Source organism: Pseudophryne corroboree, chromosome 6, assembly GCF_028390025.1.
Source record: "Pseudophryne corroboree isolate aPseCor3 chromosome 6, aPseCor3.hap2, whole genome shotgun sequence".
Taxonomy (NCBI): domain Eukaryota; kingdom Metazoa; phylum Chordata; class Amphibia; order Anura; family Myobatrachidae; genus Pseudophryne; species Pseudophryne corroboree.
Genome location: NC_086449.1, coordinates 36384829 through 36407817, shown reverse-complemented (window position 1 = coordinate 36407817; position 22989 = coordinate 36384829). Strand labels below are relative to the sequence as shown.

At 46.5% G+C, this 22989-nt stretch overlaps 1 non-coding gene across 1 annotated transcript; it reads left to right on the top strand.

Moving 5' to 3' along the window:
- Nucleotides 1-22615: 22615 nt before the first annotated feature.
- LOC134938755 (U5 spliceosomal RNA) lies at nt 22616-22731 on the top strand. The gene has a single exon (XR_010181243.1). It is a non-coding gene; the product is annotated as a U5 spliceosomal RNA (small nuclear RNA).
- The last annotated feature ends 258 nt before the right edge of the window (nt 22732-22989 follow it).

Genomic DNA, 22989 nt, shown 5'->3' with positions numbered 1-22989 from the left:
TTTTTTTCTTTGCGTCATGTGCTGTTTGGGGAGGGTTTTTTGGAAGGGACATCCTGCGTGACACTGCAGTGACACTCCTAGACGGGCCCGGTGTTTGTGTCGGCTACTAGGGTCGCTTATCTTACTCACACAGCTACCTCATTGCACCTCTTTTTTTCTTTGCGTCATGTGCTGTTTGGGGAGTGTTTTTTGGAAGGACCATCCTGCGTGACACTGCAGTGCCACTCCTAGATGGGCCCGGTGTTTGTGTCGGCCACTAGGGTCGCTTATCTTACTTACACAGCTACCTCATTGCGCCTCTTTTTTTCTTTGCGTCATGTGCTGTTTGGGGAGGGTTTTTTGGAAGGGACATCCTGCGTGACACTGCAGTGACACTCCTAGATGGGCCCGGTGTTTGTGTCGGCCACTAGGGTCGCTTATCTTACTCACACAGCTACCTCATTGCGCCTCTTTTTTTCTTTGCGTCATGTGCTGTTTGGGGAGGGTTTTTTGGAAGGGCCATCCTGCGTGACACTGCAGTGACACTCCTAGATGGGCCCGGTGTTTGTGTCGGCCACTAGGGTCGCTTATCTTACTCACACAGCTACCTCATTGCGCCTCTTTTTTTCTTTGCGTCATGTGCTGTTTGGGGAGGATTTTTTGGAAGGGACATCCTGCGTGACACTGCAGTGACACTCCTAGATGGGCCCGGTGTTTGAGTCGGCCACTAGGGTCGCCCAGCTTAGTCATCCAGCGACCTAGGTGCAAATTTTAGGACTAAAAATAATATTGTGAGGTATTCAGAATAGACTGAAAATGAGTGTAAATTATGGTTTTTGAGGTTAATAATACTTTGGGATCAAAATTACCCCCAAATTCTATGATTCAAGCTGTTTTTTAGTGTTTTTAAAAAAAAAACACCCGAATCCAAAACACACCCGAATCAGACAAAAAAAATTCGGTTAGGTTTTGCCAAAACGCGGTCGAACCCAAAACACGGCCGCGGAACCGAACCCAAAACCAAAACACAAAACCCGAAAAATTTCCGGCGCTCATCTCTAAATACACACAGAAAGGATATTCTTATGCTGTAAACCTTGTACTAAAACACTGTAGCGATATAACGCTGTTTAACCTTGTTAATACTAAAGCTGTTTGAGCGATCGAGATGCTCCTATTACCCCTTGCAATATAATGAACACACAATACCTTGTTAAGGATCCAACACCTTTTACTAACAAGAGTCTTAAGTTATTTCGAAAAGAGAAACAGTTCACAAGTCATACGCTACAAACTAACATATAATTCTAACAGAGTATCTAGACAGTAATATACACAATAGAGAACGATCGCATTACAAATACATAGACTAAGTGTGAATGGCTAACAATATACGGGTAACAAAGTGGCAACAGAGAAACATACCATACGGGGAACACTCGCAGGCGCAACCGGAATCCAGTCCTCCAATTATCAGCGATAACTGTTGAAGAGAGAGTACTGGCTGGTCTGGGGACGGTGACCCTTATATACACTGCACACAATACAGTACAATGGTCCCTATATTCTTATTGTTCATTGGACACAGGAATTCGTCTTCGCATTATAACAAAAGGTCATAGGTTGATTCATACAGGTGGGCTGTGACTATTTCCAACTGCTCAGGTGGGTGGGAAACTAGGTTTCCCGCCGCATGGATAATAAAGTGCAAAGAATAGTAAAAGTCCATAAACTTCTTATGTCCATAACTATTCGCACGAGCGATATATCCGCTTCAAACCAACACCGGAATATTGCTAATTATATACTCTTCCGATGGATACTAAACACCACTGTGTAACCCCTGTCTGACCCTTCGTATCAAACAAAGAGGGATCTCTTTGTCTATGAACATGCTACATTAACTAAACTTTCAGATTCTATCAAAGGGACCATAATCTACAAAATACATTATATGGTAAAAATATGTAACGATTGAGTCGCACGCTAGATGCGCATAAACTCTACCGTAAATGCGCATACCATGCACCTGCGGGTGCACGCAACAGCGAGTATGCGCACGCACGGGAGAGCGCATGCAAGCGCAGCGGGGACACGCATGAGGTGCAAATATGGCAACGTGTGGAGTGATATTTTTCTGACTTTGACAGTCCACCCTTTGGCAGTCACCAATAACTGCCACTTCCTAAAACATTTCAAAACGAGAAAAATATATGTCATGTGTAAATACATTTCCATGGTCGGGTAGGGGAGGAGAGAAGAAGGTGTGAAAAGGGTATGACCTAGTGAGATAGCGGAAGCATGTGTGTATGAATCCATGTTTGGGGGGTCATGTATCATCGTGCCGTACGTGTTTTAAATCAAGCTTCGAGGTATTGCGAAGTATACATTTGAATTCCTTCTTATCCCGTATTAAGGGTCTGTGGATGGGCTGTCAAACTTTACCGAGCTCTTTTCGGCTTTTAGTTGCAACAAAATGGGGGAGCACATTTTAGTTGATGATACATGAATGGGGGAATATGTGATTGCTGATATTTGTGCCTGTATTTCCTATCGACTATGTGTGTCATTACCTGACGGTTGTAGAGATGAAGATAAGAAACAATTATGGTAAATGCAGTGGTATTCTATGTGAGGTTAATATGCATTTGTTGGTTTAAGTCTTGTCTGAAGTCTTGTCTGAAGTCATGTCTGAAGTCTCCTTTGGGCTTGGCTATTAACGGTATGCAAAAAGCTTTGTCAATGTCCATAGACTTACAAAAAAAGTTGAGCTAGCGTAAATTTAAAATTTCTAGGGAAACTGGGGGTCTATGGCATAGTCCATCTGTTGTTTGTATAAAAGGTTGTCAAATTCTTATTTTCAGGCGGTGGTCCTTTACTTCCTTCAAACGGATGTCTTTTCACCTTGGAAAGAAACAAAGGAGAGACGGGTGAAAGAAACGGACCGTAAAATCACATTTTCATCACATCATTGTCTCTATCGTTGGGTCATAGATCAAATCCATTGGAATTACAATTTCCTCACTCCTTAGACTCATTACCCTTGTACTACGTTTACACTTCGTTAAAGCTTGACCGCATCTAAATATCAAGCCAATCGATAGGACAACACCCAGGATACATAGAAGAAACTTCCCTACATCCATTATAACTCCTTGAGCCCATTCTCCTAAACCAGAGAACCAATTTTGCGGGTTCAACCATGACACCCAACCAGTCAGCTCATTTCCCACAGCAGCAAGGGTGAGATTGTGTCTCCTGCGAAATTCCCACTTTAATTGGAGAATGTCGTCCATCTTTTGGTCTATGACCTCGACCGGGTCCTCTGTACTATTCGTAATATAAGTGCAGCATTTCACGCCGTACTGCGTTGCCAGTGTGACACAATATCCACCTGTCACTGCCGTGAGATAATTAAGAACCATCCTATGCTGAACCAGTTCTGTTTTATAAGCTTGGAGCTCTCTTCCGGTATATCTAAAAGTGTCGTCATACATTTCAGTGATATTGTCTAATAAATTTGCAAGCGCAGATATGTATCTATAGTTCAACACTCCTCTGGCGGTGCGAGTGAAGTCTAACGCGAGTAGAACCTGAATCCCGGTGGATTCATGGATCAGATCAGAGGCCGGATGCTCTGTCCTTTCTGTCAGTTGCCTTTTAACTACGTGCTCGTAATGAGTGTGAGTATAAGGAGCTTGGGCACCACGGTGAATATCTTTCATTTTGGTATGCGATACAGTCATTACCTCAGGCAGTACTTTTCCAATATAACACAATCCTTCAGAGTTTGGGGCAAGCCACTTATACGCCTTCCTCCCGCATATGAAATATGCATCATCGGGGAGAACATATGGGACTGAATATGTCATTACCATGTTACACATTTTCCATGTGAACTCTCCTAACCCTAATTCTCCCATCTGTCTAGTACACGTATCTGTTTGTATGATATGTGCACAGTATCCTGGTGATACCTCTCCAACTCTCATGATCCTACTTCCTAGGGTATACCTATATCGGAAAGACTACCGGCTATGTGGCGTATAAGCTCTGTATCTGTAGGCATTCTATCTGCTCTATATGAAAAGGTCATGGTTTGGTTATTCCATGACGCTTCCCAATTTCCCGGCTTTCGGGGATTGGAAATGTTAAAACATATTAGGGATCTATCCACATGATATTGGTGGAGCTTCAAACTAGGAGGACTGGAGATATTAAACCTCCTGTCCACCGGCCTCCCACCCTTTAGCTCAAGTACCTCCCCTACCGTTAAAGGGAATGGTACTAATCCTGATTTGCTATGACCTTGAGGTACTTGAGAGCATACCCAACAATCTGTCTGATTTAACACATTACCCACTAAGGAGTGATAGTCACTCAATGGATGCCGGTCCATGTGGATATTAAAACTGGACTGACATTTCTTGATGCACCCATCCTCAACTACATTGTCACAGAGTCTACAGATACAGTTCTCTTCAGCTAACAATCCTTCACAATTCCTTCTATTGTCAATGCTATCGGATCGTTTTCTGATACTCGCCTTTACTTGTTGATTATGTTGTTCTTGGAAAACTACGCCTCCATCTTTGTCATCAGAACCCATTCTAGAACCTCTCTCGACCTCCATGGTACTCTCGCCGGAACAGACTGCTCTGGTCAACATCATGGTCAACAGGAAAATCCGGATCACAGTCTCTTGGGGCAAGTCCATCTTATAGGAGGAAACGGAGAAGAATGAGAAGGGGGAAAAAAATAATTTGAGGGAGATGGGATGGGAAGTGGGGAAAACAATAAAAGGGAGAAAGAAATCTGGCTCGACAAGCTTCAGGTCTTATTATCCTCTACGCTCAGGTGTTGTCTCAATCTTCCCCGAACAGACACTCTAGTGATACCACCTCTACCGTCTGTTCTTTGTCATGGGACCTCTCTGGATCCGCAACCTTTTTACAGTGAGACGTATGGACCCAAGTCTCTCTCTCGGCAACCTTCAAAGCAGTTGTGCTGGTCAATAAGACTTGGTACGGTCCTTCCCATCTGTCAGTAAGGCAACCTGAGTGTAGAAAATTCCGTATCATTACATAATCCCCAGGTTCAATGTCATGACAATTACTATCTGGCAAATCTGGAATCACCAACTTTAAATTATCATTTTGATTCCTTAGCTGTTTACTCATGTTAACCAGGTATTTTACAGTCACTTCATTGTTACACTTCAAATCATCCTGAGGGTTAATCATAACATGCGGTTGTCGACCAAACAAGATTTCAAAGGGGGACAGATTAAGAGGGGACCTGGGAGTGGTTCTGATGCTGTATAGTACAATGGGTAAAGCTTCTGGCCATGTCAATCCCGTTTCTGCCATAACTTTGCTCAGTTTATTTTTAATAGTGCTGTTCACTCTTTCCACCTTCGCACTCGCCTGGGGGCGGTATGGAGTGTGCAGCTTACTATCAATTCCCATCAACTTACACATTCCTTGAAAGACATCACCTGTAAAATGGGTACCCCATATCACTTTCAATTATTCTAGGGATACCGTATCTACACACAAATTCCTGAACAATTTTCTTAGCAGTAAACATTGCGGTATTTGTGGCCGCAGGAAATGCTTCGACCCAATTTGAGAACACATCTATACAAACAAGTACATACTTAAAATTTCGACAAGGGGGTAATTGTATGAAATCAATTTGTATTACCTGAAAAGGGCCGCCTGTAGGTGGGATATGAGATGGTTCTGTTGGTATTGCCTTTCCGATATTCTTCCTCAAGCAGGTAAGGCATGACATAGCTCTCTTACCTGCATGGGATGAAAATCCTGGGGCGCACCAATATGCTCTTACCAACTTGCACATTCCTTCCTTGCCCAGATGAGTCAGCCCATGTGCTGCTTCAGCTAAACATGGAAGATATGCTCTGGGGGCCACTGGTTTACCCTGTCCATCTGTCCAGAGTCCTGAGGACTCCTGGCCATATCCTTTTGCCTTCCAGACTGCCTTTTCCTGTGTGGAACACAAATTTTGCATTTCGCACAACTTCTGTGTGTTGTTGGTATTAAATACCATCAGTTGTGTGGTGTCTGTCTGTCTGTCTCTCTGCACATGTTATATCTGCCTCCCCTGCAGTGTACATGGTTTTGCCCAACTGCTAAAAAATTTCCTGCTGCGATCAACTTGGAATTACCCCCTATATGTGTGTGCTTTACACTTGATAACAGCCACTCTGTTGGGTTCCTGTATCGCTGTTAGAAGCCTTTTTATGTGAGCTGCATGCGCTATCGGTGTACCAGCTGCCGTCATGAAATTTCTGAGGTGCCATAGGGCTCCGAAATCATGGACTACCCTGAAGGCGTATCTAGAATCGGTGTAGATATTGGCTGACTTGCCCTTAGCCAATTCACATGCTCTGGTTAGGGCAACCAGTTCAGCAACCTGGGCTGAGTGAGGTGGGCCTAGCAGTTCTGCTTCTATGGTGCCTTGGTCATCTACGACTGCGTATCCAGTACACAAGTCTCCCGAGTCCGTCTGTCTGTGACAACTACCATCAGTGTAGAAAGTAAAATCTGCATCTTCCAGTGGGTTGTCACTGATGTCAGGCCTTGCCGTGAAATTTTGGGTCAAATATTCCATACAATCATGTATGTCATCCCTTGTATTAAATCCTCCTTCACTATTACTCTCATCCTCCACCCTTTGTGCCTGTCCAGGCACACCTGGGAGATATGTTGCAGGATTTAATGCACTGCATCTCCTTATGGTGATGTTTACGGGGGCCATTAATGTCAATTCCCATCTTGTAAACCGTGCTGATGAGACATGTCTAGTTTGAGCCGAATTTAGCAAGGCTGACACTGCATGTGGTGTATGGATTGTGAGGTTGTGACCTAGCACTACATCTTCGCTTTTTGTCACTAGCAATGCTATCGCAGCAACGCTTCGCAAGCATGTGGGGAGGGATCGCGCTACCGTATCTAGCTGAGCGCTGTAGTATGCTACCGGCCTGTTGGCATCACCGTGCTTTTGGGTTAGGACGCCTGCCGCGCAACCAGCACTTTCTGTTCCGTACAGCTCAAAGGGTTTCCCATAGTCTGGCATACCTAATGCTGGTGCCTGCGTTAGGCACTGTTTAAGTCTCTCAAATGCCATCTCGGATTCGTCTGTATGCGAAATCCGATCAGGTTTGTTTGATGAGACCATCTCCTGCAAAGGTAATGCTAGAATGGAAAACCCTGGGATCCAGTTACGGCAATACCCACACATTCCTAAAAACGTTCTGATCTGTTGCTGGGTCTGTGGCAGAGTCATGTCTCTAATTGCTTGAATTCTATCAGCGGTCAGGTGTCTCAGTCCTTGTGTCAGACAGTGTCCCAAATATTTCACTTTAGTCTGGCATAATTGCAACTTGTCTTTGGAAACCTTGTGTCCTGTGTCTGAAAGATGAAACAGGAGCTGTTTCGTATCTTTCAGGGACGCTTCCAATGAATCTGAACACAGTAGTAAATCATCCACATACTGTATCAATATTGATCCACTCTCTGGTTGGAAAGACTGTAAACAATCATGCAAAGCTTGTGAAAATATACTTGGACTGTCTATGAAACCTTGTGGTAATCGAGTCCATGTGTATTGAACTCCTCTGTATGTGAATGCAAACAAATATTGGCTGTCAGGGTGTAGAGGTACCGAGAAAAAGGCGGAGCAGAGGTCAATAACAGTGAAAAATTTCGCAGTGGGAGGGATCTGCATAAGGATGACAGCTGGATTTGGCACTACGGGGAACTGACTCTCAACTATTTTGTTAATCCCCCTTAGATCCTGCACTAGCCTGTAACCCCTCCCCCCACTCTTTTTAACAGGGAAGATGGGACTATTGGCAGTGCTGGATGTTCTTACCAGAATGCCCTGTTGTAGCAAGCGCTCTATTACGGGGTACACTCCTAACTCCACCTCTGGCTTCAGAGGGTATTGTGGGATTTTTGGAGCTATCCTACCATCTTTTACTTGCACAACTACCGGACCTACGTTTGCCATTAATCCAGTGTCTTGTCCATCTTTAGTCCAAAGCGACTCTGGTATTTGGGATGTCATTTCTTCTACTTGGGATGGAGTCCTATTTGTCATGATGGTATGTGACATTAATTTTGATGGGGAGTCTAACATGTCTCGCACTTCCTGAGCGTGATTCTCAGGTATGTCCAAGAATACACCTTCAGGAGTACAATAAATGACGCACCCCATTTTACACAATAAATCTCTTCCCAGGATATTAGTCGGTGCCGATGCAGCCAGCAAAAAGGAATGCTTGGTATGCAAAGGCCCTATTGTAATCTCTGCTGGTTTGCTAACAGGGTAGTGCTGGACTACTCCCGTTACTCCCATGGCTGGAATTGTCTTACCAGTGGTTCTCATGCCCACTGTCGAATTTATCACTGATTTGGCCGCCCCTGTATCTACAAGGAAATTTAATGTTTTACCAGCTACATCAATTGCAATCTAGGGTTCACTTCCAAGACTTGCAATCAATTTTACTGGCTGCAGATTACAGGTGTGGCCACACCCCTATTGGGTATGGTGACCTCCCTGCATAGGCGTGCGCAGCACATTTTATTAGGGGGTGCACCATCGGAGGGGTGTGTCTAGCACCGCCTTTTTGGCGTGTCTAGCACCATCTATTGATGGTCAACGCAACATAAAATAGTAGATTTACTCATGTCCGACCCAAGAATTTCCATAGTTGAAGTGATCGGAGTGTGATTGACAGGAAGTGGGTGTTTCTGGGCGGAAACTGACCGTTTTCTGGGAGTTTGCGGAAAAATGCAGGTGTGCCAGGATAAAACGCGGGAGTGTCTGGAGAAACGGGGGAGTGGCTGGCCGAACGCAGAGCGTGTTTTCTGACGTCAAACCAGGAACGAAACGGGCTGAGCTGATCGCAGTGTAGGAGTAAGTCTCGAGCTACTCAGAAACTGCTAAGAATTTTCTATTCGCAATTCTGCTAATCTTTCGTTCGCAATTCTGCTAAACTAAGATATACTCCTAGAGGGCGGCGGCCTAGCGTGTGCAATGCTGCTAAAATCTGCTAGCGAGCGAACAACTCGGAATGACCCCCATTGTCAGATGTTGTGGTGTGCACCAAACAAACACCCCTGATGGCACTGAAATTACACTGCTCCTCCTCAGCCTGGTCTGGCTCCCCCACTCTTTCCCCTGCAAGATGCAGCAGCTTACTTACAAGTTAGTCACTCACTGACACTAACAGTCGCAGACTAGTACTGCCACTGCTGGAAAAACGAGTGACGTGTCAATGCTGCTGCCGGCCGTCTGCCAGTATTGAATTTTTATTCCTAAGAGGAACGCTGGCTGCATGCTGCTCCTCGTCAGTTGCTGGCGTTAGCATAGCATAGAAGAAAAGAGGTGGGTGTGTGGCGGGTGGGCGGTGCGAGCAGCATGACGTAATCACGTCACATCATGCTGTTTTTGTACATGGAGGTGGAGCCGGGAGTTTGAAAGCCGGTGGCAGTGGCACCCTTGATTAACCCAGGCGTCCGGTCAGTAATGCAGTCCTGACAGGGTGCAGCGCAGAGGGGACAGTAATCAGCCTGCTCGGCTAGCGCTGCATCAGGCATGTAAGATCGGGTGCTAGACATTAGGGGGTGCCTGTGCGCACCAGGCACCCCCCCTGCGCACACCTATGCCTCCCTGCATTGCAGTTGCAGCTATCACCTGTGAAGGGGGTAAATGGGTATTATCAGAGACTTGCCAGTCTCTTTTTGGGGGATACCTTCTTGTTTCCCCTGCGTGTGGCTCATAACTCCGTCTCTGCGGTCCTTGATCCCAATTCCGTATGTCGTGTCGTTGTCTAGAGTTTTTATGTGCATTATGTGAGTTATTTGTACAATTCCGTGCAAAATGTCCTTCCCTGTTACAATTGTAACATTTTTCCACATGCAGCTTACCACCAGGGATCTGTGATCTGGACTGAGGCGGCCTTGTTGTTAGGGCCTGGATACTTATTGCCATTAGTCTATCACTCTGTGACTCCCTGTGTCTTGTAATGTTCCTGTCGTGCCCAACAGCAGTCTCTCTTAAGGCGGCCACCGACATACCTCTCCAGTTAGGTTGAGTAATTTGTACCCTACTCCTTAATAAATCCTTTAAACCGTCCATCAGGACGGACACCGCTACCTCTCTATGGTGTACCTTTGCCTCAATGTCCATGATCCCAGTGTATTTAGCCATTTCCTCTAATGCTCTGTGGAAATAGTCGGGGGCAGTTTCCCCTTCCATTTGTTTAATGGAAAATATTTTGTTCCATTTTACTACAGCTGGGAAATATATTCCCAACTGCAGATTGATTCTGGTTACATTTTCTTGATTATATGCATCCGTAAGGGGTACCTCCTGATCTAGTTTACAGTCAGCTATAAACTTGACAGGGTCAATACTAGAGGGCAGACATGCCCGCAGTAGTGTCCGCCAATCTTTGTTGTTAGGTTCAGTGGAGTTACCTAGGTCCTTAATGAACCTTTGGCATGCGGCTAAATCTTTCCTGGGATCAGGAAATTCAGACAAAATTGTTCTTAATTCTGCTCGGGACCAGGGACAATGCATAGCAATATTTCTAATGGGTGTGGCTCCATTTGTGTCAGTCTTACCATTGGGGACCGCTATTACTCTAACAGGGTTAATCTGGACTACTTCACTCTGGTTTGATTCTTCAGTGTGAGGTGTAATAGTTTCAGCATATTGTACAGTGCCGTACTTACCTGTAGACACAACCTCACCTGTCCCTGAGCTATGGGCTTTTGATGCCTCCCTTACTGGTTGGGCGGTGCACACTGGAGTATCGCTTATGGTGGCCGCTAGAGAGAGAGCTGAAATCGTAGTGGGCTCATCTTCTTGGTCGTATTCCTGGGGGAAGTTTAACATAGGATACAACTTGCATGGGTTAGCTTTAGTATCAACATTTGCATTTACTTTTATCTTAATTTTATCATTAATACATTGATTAAGTGCACCCTTATCGCACACCCGCATGTCATTCTCTGCAGCCACTTTGTCCCCTGCTATATATGGTGGTGGTGCCGTTGCTATTAGATTTCTACCAGGATGGGAATTTGCTTTTTGAGCTAGTTCCTGTTGTATTTCACTTTCCTGTTGCCATATCAGTAAACAATCATAATGTCTAATCCTCTGCTTTGCAGATTTTATTAGACCTATCCTTTTTCTTAGATTCTGCAATACCTCAGGGTTCAGACTGCCTACCCGGGGAAACTGTTCCCCATCATCCTCTGTCATACGTTCCCACTCGTTGCATAATACCTGTGTGTGAGATACGTATTTTTCACACATTATATACCGTGCAGACCCTTTGGGCCAGCAACCACCAACGTGAACCCTTGTTGGACGTCCCTTCTTTGAATAACTGGCCCCCATCGTTTGTAGATATTGCTGTCTTAGCTAATTCTTACAAACAGACCAAATTTGCCCGCGGTAAGGCGACGGTGAAAGTTCAACTAGTGCTTTCACTCACTTCCGTCCTGTGACCTCTATTTACTGGGGCGCGTTGGGAGTATGCTACCCTCCCCAGCAAATATTGGTTGTTAGAGATTTCCTGAGTGAACAGCGAAACTCCCTTAAAATAACAAACACCTACACAAATCACGTTAGAATGTACAATTAGCGTTTATGATCCCACAGTAAATTGTTAATGGGTATCAAGGTAACAAACTAATGCACACAATTACGTGCGGTACAGTCCCACTGCGTATAAGTAACTATTACTTATCCGCCTTACGACCAACAGAATCGGTTATTTAGGCTGCGAAACCTTCAGCCGGAGCTTTACCTTGACTATATGGGTGCTGCGCCAAACCCCCGTGGCTGCGCTTAAATACCTCGCAGCCTTTTTTTCTGCGGAAACTACTTGCTCCTTTACCTTATACAATGTTAACGCGGGCAAGCCAGTCCCACGTAACCAAGTGTCCACTCACCTGATGTGGTCTCCGACGGGATCCCGATTTGTGGGTTCACAAAAATAATACCTTAAGTTCCACACTCACTCCTATTCAATCATATACACTTTTAATCTTTCTGTACAGAAATTCCTTTCATACAGGTAGGGGTCCAATCTCTGGGTTTGCAGTAGAAAAAGGTTTTCTTTTAACTAATACTTTTTTTGGGGAGAAAAAAAACTGAACAACCGTGTGCTATTTATCAGGTGGCTACACTATACCGCCCACCCTAAACAAGGTTATTGTGTGATTTGAGTCTCAATGGGCATATCCGTACGCTCCGTTGCGTAAAACACGCCACGTGCGTATGCCTTTGCATCACGTACGTGCTTTCGCACGTTGTCCGAGACCCTTATGCACAAAGTGCAGATACGCCCACAGCGACACAATCAACACGTTTCTATCAATGTAAACAATATTCAACAGAAATCGCTTACCGTACACCACACAGTATTTGCTATGTTGTGTGTGTGTCCTTTACACTTATACCCTTAACAAATTTCCTTTGTAATCTTAACTAAATAGCACAAGATTCCTCAGCACGTGTCTAATAATCAATTTCTAATGGCAACAAGAAAGTGAGCTGCAACAATGTAGATGCGTGCGTGCATGCGTGTGTGCGTATGCAAAAGCGGAAATAAACAGTTCCACCCCAGCACTCCTACAGCGTAGCGAAACAGACGCTTATCTAGCCAGCACTACTGTATCCCTCACCACCAATACGGATATGAAAGGATACTGCGTTCCCGCCCTTTGCTGACAGATAAAGTTTGTTTTAGCTAGTGCGGATGGATGTGTGGAGGACGGACGAGGCCCCAATTGAGAATGCTGATATTATCTCCTATATAATAGCCCAGATCTGTGATCTTGTGATTCATTTGCTAACGCTGGGCGGAGTCACAACAGTGGGCGGAGTTAGTCAAATGAGTCACAGATCTGGCCAAATCTATAGGACACTAGGAGCAGCTGCAGAAGCAGATAGTATGGACATGGCACAGGCAGGGTGCATACCTCCCAGCTTTCACACACACTCACACACTCACACACACACACACACTCTCACACACACACACAGTGAAAAGGGGGCGTGGCTTCGCGGGAGGGCCCCGTTTTCGTCAGTGAGGGGGCATGCCCAGCGCTCTGTGAGCTGCTGGCATGCCCCCAGGGGCTGATTATGAGTCCGGGGGGCACAGGGTACTTGAGACAGGGGAGCCCTATCTCATTGCTGTACCTGCTGTGGGTTGGGGGCGTGGTCTAATCGTGGCCCGCGAGGCCACGCCCCTATATGCAAATTCCGGGATTTTTTTTTTTATGGAATTTTGGCCCCTCAGCTAGAGGTAAATCCAGAGGAGGCGGTCGCTCCCCCCTACACACCCGCACAGGCAGAAGAAAGCAGGGAGACTGCTGCCTCCCTGCTACACCACAGACCTGCCAATACGCAGCAGCGTGTGCTGACTGTAGCACAATGCTGCTGCCGCTGTTACTGGCAGGACGGGGGAGCTTCTGAGCTGGGACAGAGCTACTCCAGCCTAAAACTGTGGGGCCAACGGTACGTACCGCCTGCCCCCCCCCTTAATCCGGTTCTGCTGCTGGAACCCCGCCTTAATCCGTACCCCCTGATGCCCCCTCTCCCTCTGTCTCCACTATTCACCGCTGCTCTGCTAAGCAGAACAGCGAGTACAGGAGCTTTCCAACTGCTCCCCCCCCCCCCCACCGCAGGACACTGCGACCCGCGGGTGGGACAGCGGGACAGACCCCAAAAAATGGGACTGTCCCACGAAAATTGGGACATTTGGGAGGTATGGGGGTGTGTGAGGGGGTGTGCCATACTTGACCCCCACATCAGCATACTCAGCAGGGTCTCTCTGGCAGGGAGGAGCGTCACATTCTGGCACACTCCACGCTTCTTAGCTGTAGTTTTGTGGGTCACCAGCCGCTGTGCACTTTCCGTACTACCTCTGTTATCTCCAGCCCCTGCGACCCCACCGCTAGCTGCAGCGCTGCCACCCGCAGTGAGTTGCGCCCAGCTCCTTCACACACTTTAGCCGGCGGGTAGCGCTGCAGAAGTCCGCGCTGCTTGCAGGCTCTGACCCCCTCCTCCCTCCAGCATCAGCGTCTCCTGGGAGCTAACCAGTCACTCCCAGTCTCCCCTTACCATAGTGCCCAGCAGCCGTGAGGTCCGCGCCACATGCATGCTATGACCCCCTCCTCCCTCCAGCCGCAGCATCTCCTGGGGGCTAACCAGTCACTCCCAGTCTCACCTTACCACAGTGCCCGGCAGCTGCGCGAGGTCTGCGGTGTGTGACTGAGGAGGGGGGGAATGATGCGGACGGGCAGAGGAAGCAGGAATACAGCCTAAGAGAGTCAGCCATACCAAGTCTCCACCAGCAGCAGATGCCTACAGGTTGGAGTGGAACAGCAGCAGCCAGCAGCAGTGACTCCAGTAAGACACATCTGTCTGTCACCACTGTTCTGTCCCTAATACCAATCTCTCCCGTGCCCTGTGTTCTGTCATGTCCCTGTAACCCCTGGCCTTGACCTGCCACCCTTATCCTGGCCTTTTCACCCTTATCCTGGCCCTTTCACCCTTATCCTGGCCCTTTCACCCTTATGCTGGCCCTGCTACCCCTATCCTGGCCCTGTCACCCCTGTGCTTGCCCTGTCAACCCTATACTGGCCCTGACACCCCTGTCCTGGTCCTGCCGCCCCTACACTGACCCTGTCACCCCTATCCTGTCCCTGTCATTTCTGTCCTGGCCCCGTCGCCCATATCCTGGCCCGTCACCCCTGTCCTGGCCCCGTCACCCCTGTTCTGACCCTGTCACCCCTGTTCTGACCCTGTCACCCCTGTTCTGACCCTGTCACCCCTGTCCTGGCCCAGTCAACCCTGTTCTGACCCTGTCACCCCTGTCCTGGCCCTGTTACTGCATACCCTCCAACTACCTTTTTGGCAGGTACAGTACCCGCAGCACCTCCTGACCTCTCCCCAATGCACCACACCTCCTCACCTTCCCCTCCACCACATGCGGCACTCCACCCCTCCCCCACATGCTGTGCCTCAAGACCCCCTTCACCACCCGCGGCTCCCACTCCTCCGCCCCTTCACCACCCCCAGCAATCTCCAGGCCCCCTCCACCATTCACCCCCTTTATATGTCTACCCCATACCTGCCCCCCTCCACCCGCAGCATCTGCAGACACCCTCCTCCATCCGCGGTCCCCCCCTCAACCACCCCTCCCCCACCAATGGCACCCCCGCACCTGCCTCACCACCACCTGCAGCACCTCCGGACCACCTTCCCCATCTGCCGCAACACCCGTACCTGCCCCTCCCCTACCCATGGCGCCTACGGACCCCTACCCCACCAGTGGCACTCCCGCCCCTTCCCATCCCACAGCACCTCCGGAACCCTTCACCAATCTGCAACATCCCCACACCTGCCCCTCCCCCACCCATGGCACCCCTGCCCCTCCCCCACCTGCAGTGCCTCCGGACCCCTCCCCCATCTGCATCCCCCACTCCTCTGCCCCTCCCCCACCCGCAGCACCTCCCAACCCTTCCCCATCCGGGCCCCACCCCCACTTCCGCCCCCCCTCCATCTGCAGCATCTACAGACACCATCCGCAGTACCCCCCGCACCCGCTTCATTCTGTACATTGTGGCCTGCAGGTGCTGTTCACGCCGTCGCAAGGGGCTGCGCCTCCTTCACCATCGCACACCCTTTCATTGTGCAATATTTAACCACTAACAAAAGAATGCAGGTGATACTCCATATAACACAAATATTGAACCCCAGAAAGGCATGCAAGGGTTAAGGGGGCGTAGCCCCTTGCGACGGTGTGAAGAGCGCCCGTAGGGCGCGATGAAGCACCTAGTTACCTTATTAAACACTCTAAAAGCTTAAGAGACTTTGTACGCTATTGGAGTATGTAGTACTGTAAGGGTACGCACTTTGCGTCACAGATGTTCAGCCGTGGATGAGACGCACGAGCGGCACGTTCGCTTGCGTAGAGGCAAGCATGCTATAGGCTGCCGACTACCATAATGATACGTTAACAGCGTAGCGGACGCTCGAGACTACGAGGAGATCACGAGCGGCGCAGACTCTCACAGGATGACAATCAGTAAACCTTGTATGTAACACACAGAAAGGATATTCTTATGCTGTAAACCTTGTACTAAAACACTGTAGCGATATAACGCTGTTTAACCTTGATAATACTAAAGCTGTTTGAGCGATCGAGACGCTCCTATTACCCCTTGCAATATAATGAACACACAATACCGTGTTAAGGATCCAACACCTTTTACTAACAAGAGTCTTAAGTTATTTCGAAAAGAGAAACAGTTCACAAGTCATACGCTACAAACTAACATATAATTCTAACAGAGTATCTAGACAGTAATATACACAATAGAGAACGATCGCATTACAAATACATAGACTAAGTGTGAATGGCTAACAATATACGGGTAACAAAGTGGCAACAGAGAAACATACCATACGGGGAACACTCGCAGGCGCAACCGGAATCCAGTCCTCCAATTATCAGCGATAACTGTTGAAGAGAGAGTACTGGCTGGTCTGGGGACGGTGACCCTTATATACACTGCACACAATACAGTACAATGGTCCCTATATTCTTATTGTTCATTGGACACAGGAATTCGTCTTCGCATTATAACAAAAGGTCATAGGTTGATTCATACAGGTGGGCTGTGACTATTTCCAACTGCTCAGGTGGGTGGGAAACTAGGTTTCCCGCCGCATGGATAATACAGTGCAAAGAATAGTAAAAGTCCATAAACTTCTTATGTCCATAACTATTCGCACGAGCGATTAATCCGCTTCAAACCAACACCGGAATATTGCTAATTAAATACTCTTCCGATGGATACTAAACACCACTGTGTAACCCCTGTCTGACCCTTTGTATCAAACAAAGAGGGATCTCTTTGTCTATGAACATGCTACATTAACTAAACTTTCAGATTCTATCTAAGGGACCATAATCTACAAAATACATTATATGGTAAAAATATGTAACGATTGAGTCGCACGCTAGACGCGCATAAACTCTACCGTAAATGCGCATACCGTGCGCCTGCGGGTGCACGCAACAGCGAGTATGCGCACGCACGGGAGAGCGCATGCAAGCGCAGCGGGGACACGCATGAGGTGCAAATATGGCAACGTGTGGAGTGATATTTTTCTGACTTTGACAGTTGTACCCCAGTTAGTTTGTGTTTGTTGATAGATACAGTATGGAGGACAAACAATTGAGAGGAGAGAAGTAAGCATATACTAGTGCTGCCACCAGTCATCACAATACAAGTCTACCAACGTCATCTACGAAGGCCAATGCCCAAGGGCATAGAAGTCTTAAGTCATGGCATGTAAAATCAAAGAAGCAATGTAATTTTACAGTGGTAGAGAAAATTACATCAAAAGTAAAGTTACTTAACGAGAAACATAAAATTGACAATATGCCAATCGCCACACCAAGTAGCAAGGCAAGTCTAAGCCCTTGGCCTTTATTTATGACTGGTGGTTCTGCCTTTTATGATGCTGTAAGTTATGCTCCCTGTAGAAGTGTCAAACAAATGACACTCATTAAGGCACAGTGACCAATTGTGTGCTCAGAAACATCACAAATCCCAAAGGAGAGTCTAAGTGTTCCTGTGAGTGCCGTGTGTGAGCCTGAACTTTCCAATACTGTACTCAAAGAATAGGCTCCTTCCACCATTTGTACGTCCTTTGCAAATGTGAGGATGAGCAGCACAAGTCAACATGCTGACATAGAAATTGAGGATGCTTCTGTGGAAGTGCACCAGGATGAGAAATATATTTGTGTAGCTGACGCTAATAAGGATGTTGATAATGAGGATGTTGTTTGTGTAAATGAGGCACCAGTGGAAACAGTTGTTGCCCATGATATGAAAAATCCCATTGTCAAAAGACAAAAAAATCCACCTCTTATGTGTGGTTTTATTTCTACACAAATCCGGACAACTGTCATCCCATCTGTACCCATTATGAATCCAGTATAGGTTGGGACCTTAGCCATGTAGGAACCTCTTCCCTGTTACATCACTTGCAGTGCACTCATCAAAAGTTTTTTTTACAAATTCAGAAACGTTGACTAAAATCATAACAACAACCAGTCCAGCATCACTTAGCTCCCTTCTTTCTATTAGATCCAAGCATCTGCAATCTCCACCACCAACACCTTCATCGTCAATATGCTTAAACATGATCAGAAGTAGTCCTGCATCCAATGTCATAAGCATGACTGACTCCTCTCCAATCCAGGCTTCTTCAAAAGGATCCTTGAGTGCTACGCCTTCTGCTGCTATGAGTGGATCTTCATCCCTGAAGGGGACCAAGAAGACTACTACTAGTAGTTTAACAAAACATTTGACTGTTAAACAATCCTTTGCAAGGGGGAGCAAGTATGACAGCAGTCACCCAGTTGCACAGCGGATAACTGATGCCATAACAGCTATGCTGGTATTAAATCTGGTATCCGTTTGGATGGTTGACCATGTTATGGTCGGCAGTCATTAGGTCGACCACTATTTGTTGACATTGACATGGTCGAAATGGACACATGGTCGACACATGAAAATGGTCGACACAGGAAAAGGTCAACGTGAGTTTTTCATATATTTTTTTCTTTTGTGGAACTTTTTCATACTTTACGATCCACGTGGATTACGATTGGGAATGGTAATCTGCCCGAAGCAGGGTGAGCAAAGCGAGCCATGCGAGTTGACGCAGTGCACTAATTGGGATTCCCCGTCACTTTACGCAAAAAACGACACCAAAAAAGTAAAAAAAACTCAGGTCGACCTTTCATGTGTCGAGCATTTTTAATGCGCCAACCCTTTGTCCATGTCGACCATGCCAATGTCGACCAATAGTGGTCGACCTAATGACATTTATACCGGAACCATTAAATCTGCATCCAGTATCTGCCATTAATGCAGTGTGATTTAGACAGTTACTAATTGATATCCTGTGTTCCCGCTACCAAATCACATCTATTTCTTTATCATCCACTAGGGGTCACTGGAGTACTCTTGGGATATGGACGGGCGGAGCCGAACAAAGGCACTGAATATTCAAATTTAGGACTCTCCCCCCCCTCCATATCCCCAAGTACCTCAGTGTACTTTGCCAGTGTTTTTTCGGTGCTCACAGATGAACATCGGCTTGTGGCAATGGCCACTTTTCAGATTTTTATTTTTATTTTTATTTTTAATTTTTACACTGCCCGTCTCAGTTTATGGAAAAACATGGGTCCGGGATGGTGTCGCTGCAAGGCAGCGGATGGCGTGTCGGTCCTCACAAAGAGCACCCTCACAGCCACAGGCGCTATAGACAAGCGCATGGCGTGTCGGTCCTCACAAAGAGCACCCTCACAGCCACAGGCAGCCATTGTCTCCTTTAAACTGAACGGAGCTTACAGAAAGAAGATCCGTTACAGCCAGGATAAGACAAAGAGCTGGAAGGAGCTTACACTTACAGAAGCTCCGTCACAGCCAAGATGAGGCTGAAACGGAGCTTGCAGAGAGAAGAGAAGGCGGCACAAGGTATGAGTGTCAGGGCGGTCAGCTCACGCTGCCGCCCTGCTGTGTGTGTGTTATGCTGTAGAAATGACATAGCCGCTGAGCACGTGAACTACACGCCGCTGAAGGTCTTGCTGAACGATGCGCAGAGCGGCCGCACGTCACTCAGACGTTGGCCGCTCTCACTGCGCTGATGGCCCGGTACGAGAATCTCCGTGCGCTGTACTAAGAGAGCGGCCGCACGTCACTCAGACGCCGGCCGCTCTCACTGCTCTGAGGGCACGGCACCGCTAGACGCTACCGCCATTCTCCTGGGCTGAACTAAGTAGAGCGGCCGCACGTCACTCAGACGCCGGCCGCTCTCACTGCTCTGCTGCGGCACCGTTACACGCCGCCGACATTCTCCGGGAGCTCAACTAAGAGAGCGGCCGCACGTCACTCAGACGCCGGCCGCTCTCACTGCTTTCATGGCCCGGCACCGCTACACGCCGCCGAGCAGTGGCCGCACGTCACTAAAGGACGCAGGCCACTTTTCCAAACACCGCAGACACAGGGAGACTGTGTACTGCTGTAGGAAGCAGCTGCCGGACGGCTCCCCGGCGCTAGATCAGGCTCTCCTGCTCTCCCTGCTCCCGATCTCCGTACGCTGCAGGTAAGGGATGCAGGGGGGGGGGGGGGAATAATACCCATAGCAGCAGCAAAGGCTGCATGGGTTCAAAATACACAAGCAGCGCAGCACGTTAACAGCACGTTTTATATATATAAATATAATGAAGCTTTTGCTGGCAATAATATCAGTATGAACTGTGATTATAGGTGTAAACACTTTGTATATATATATAATATATATATGAGGCTTTGGCTGGCAATAGGTTATCAGTGGCATAACCTATTACACGTTTAACCATGTTTTCTGTTATTTTTGGTTACAGTTGCATAAATACACTGCAGGCAGTGCTCATATTATTTGAATACATATATTTTACTGTATCCTATGTATAATAGGCTATTAAGCATAATAACTGTATAATAGGCTATTAAGCCTATATTAAAACTGCAGCAGGTACCCTGTACTATGATTTTCTGGGAAAGCATGGCATGACGGCCATTTTAATCATTGCTGGTTTTCCAGTTATAATTCCAGACCATACACCTCTACTCCACAAGGAGGCGCAGGGGTGTTAGTGGGAATTTTTTTTTTTTTTTTTTTTTTTTTTTTTTTTTAGTTCAAGATAATTCTGGAACATTCCTGCCCTACATCTTTAAGCCACCAGAAGGCGCAGGGGTGTTAGTAGGAATTTGGTTCGGGTTTCATGCCCATGTGAACTGCTTTTCACATAAAGACTTTGGTTTCCTAATAAATATGCTGTTCAGCAATAACATATATATATAGATATATATGCCATATAATAATCGTGCAAGTGTCTGTCTGTTGCCTATTATGATGTCTGTCTACATAGCGAATAAGGCTCTAGTGCAGACTAAAAATGTTAACATTGGCAATTCAAATTAAAACAGCGGTAATCGGAGTCTCAGAATAACTCCGCCAGCGCTAACAAAAGACAATCTTTCCAAAGTGACAATTTTCCTTTGGGTACCAGAGTGTTTATTTCACTAGTCTTATAATTTAATGCACGATTCTATGTCAAATCTCACACCGATAACTACAAGTGAGCAGGGTACATTAGTCCAGCACTCAGATAGTGCGGGGTTTTAGACAACCATACATAATAGTTTCCAAAAGGACGCGATCCGCCATTGGTATATGCGTTTCTGTCAAACATTATAAAAACCACAGATACATTTGGGTCACTAGAATCTATCTATGGAACCATGCCGATCACGGTTAAAAGAAGCTGCAGAGTATATCTGTAAAGCTTTTGCTAACGCCGGTTATTTTCAAATTGTCGCTAGTTAAGCGCGACAAGCCCAGAGCTTGTTTGCTCCTAAATTGGATATATGTGTAACGACATTTTATCCCTTTACGGTATTCTGCCATTAGCGCATACAATATACTTGTAACAGCGTTTTATTCTTTTATAAACATCAGTCACGTCTTGTAACGACAGGACGTTACAGTCAGCAAGCCAGTGGTTTGATGACCTCTTTTACATTTGTGGAAGTGCGTCTTTTCAGGTTACATTTGCGAGGTTTCATGACTTCAACTCATATATGTCTCAGCTATTTACAGCTTAGAGTACAAAACTGCTTCTGGCGAACGGTTTGGCAGGTTGTCATTTAGTCTTTGCTGGGTTATAAACCAGTCAATAGTACGCCAACAGAGTCAAAATGACTTATTCCCGTCTGTTTGAGCAAAATCAAACAGCTCCGTTGCAATATCAATCAGCAAGTCATTTACTACAGTTAGAAAATGAAAATGGATTTTCTGCAGTTAGTTTTTGCTTATTGCAGCCACAAAATTGTATAATTGCATTTGATCTTCACAATGCGTATTTACCCAGTCCGGTTTCTTCATCACAGGTTCTAGCGTTTGCAAATCGCCACAACCATTAACCATTTCATTTATACCGTTGCTTATCGCTGCCGGTATTTACCAAAGTGATGTTGGAATAATCGCTCATCTCACATAAGAACTATGTATCAACAAAGTTCCTCTATCTTGCGCTACTAAGGTATACTGCGGTAGCAGATTAAGTTCGAAAACAATCACATCTAAGTCGGTCTAAACGATGTCAATTCCTAGGTAAGATTATAAATACGGTAAATCAAAGACTTTTACCTACTACACCAGCAAGAACAAAGGTACACGCACATTAGCGGTACATTGGTGTATTCACTTATTAAGAATAAAGATGGGTTTTCAATCGCGTTTCTCACAGAGGGACAAGGGTGCGTATACTCTGGACGACAGTCACAGAGAGTCAGGATTTGTAGTTAAAATCAACGCAAAGGTTCTAAAACACGACAGATTGCTGTCAATAAATGTCCTAGAACTCTGTGCATTTTACAATGCAATAGATAAATGTCCTAGAACTCTGTGCATTTTACAATGCAATAAATAATTCGTTTTCAGTCTGTCCAGGGATAGACTCTGGGTTCTCTTCAGAACGAATAAATCTTTCGCTTTTTACTAAAGATTTCTGTAGACAGGAACAACCGTGAGTTTCATGTAATTTTGTTTTTTCATGCCTAGCTCACGCTGCCCTTAAGCAGTCAAACAAAGCAACGGCAGTTGCATACACAACAACCAGTGAAAACCAAGAAGCCGCATGGCAATGCGGCAGGTAACTCAAATCTTCAATGGCTCAGAACGCCATTATGTGAAAATGTCAAGACATCAATCCGTGAGTGGACATTTGTTAGACAAAAGATCTCACCCGTCAGGGTTTGGATCTTGAAAACTGGACATTAAATCCAGAGGTGTTTCATATGTGAGTCCACAGAAGGCGGTTACCCCAAG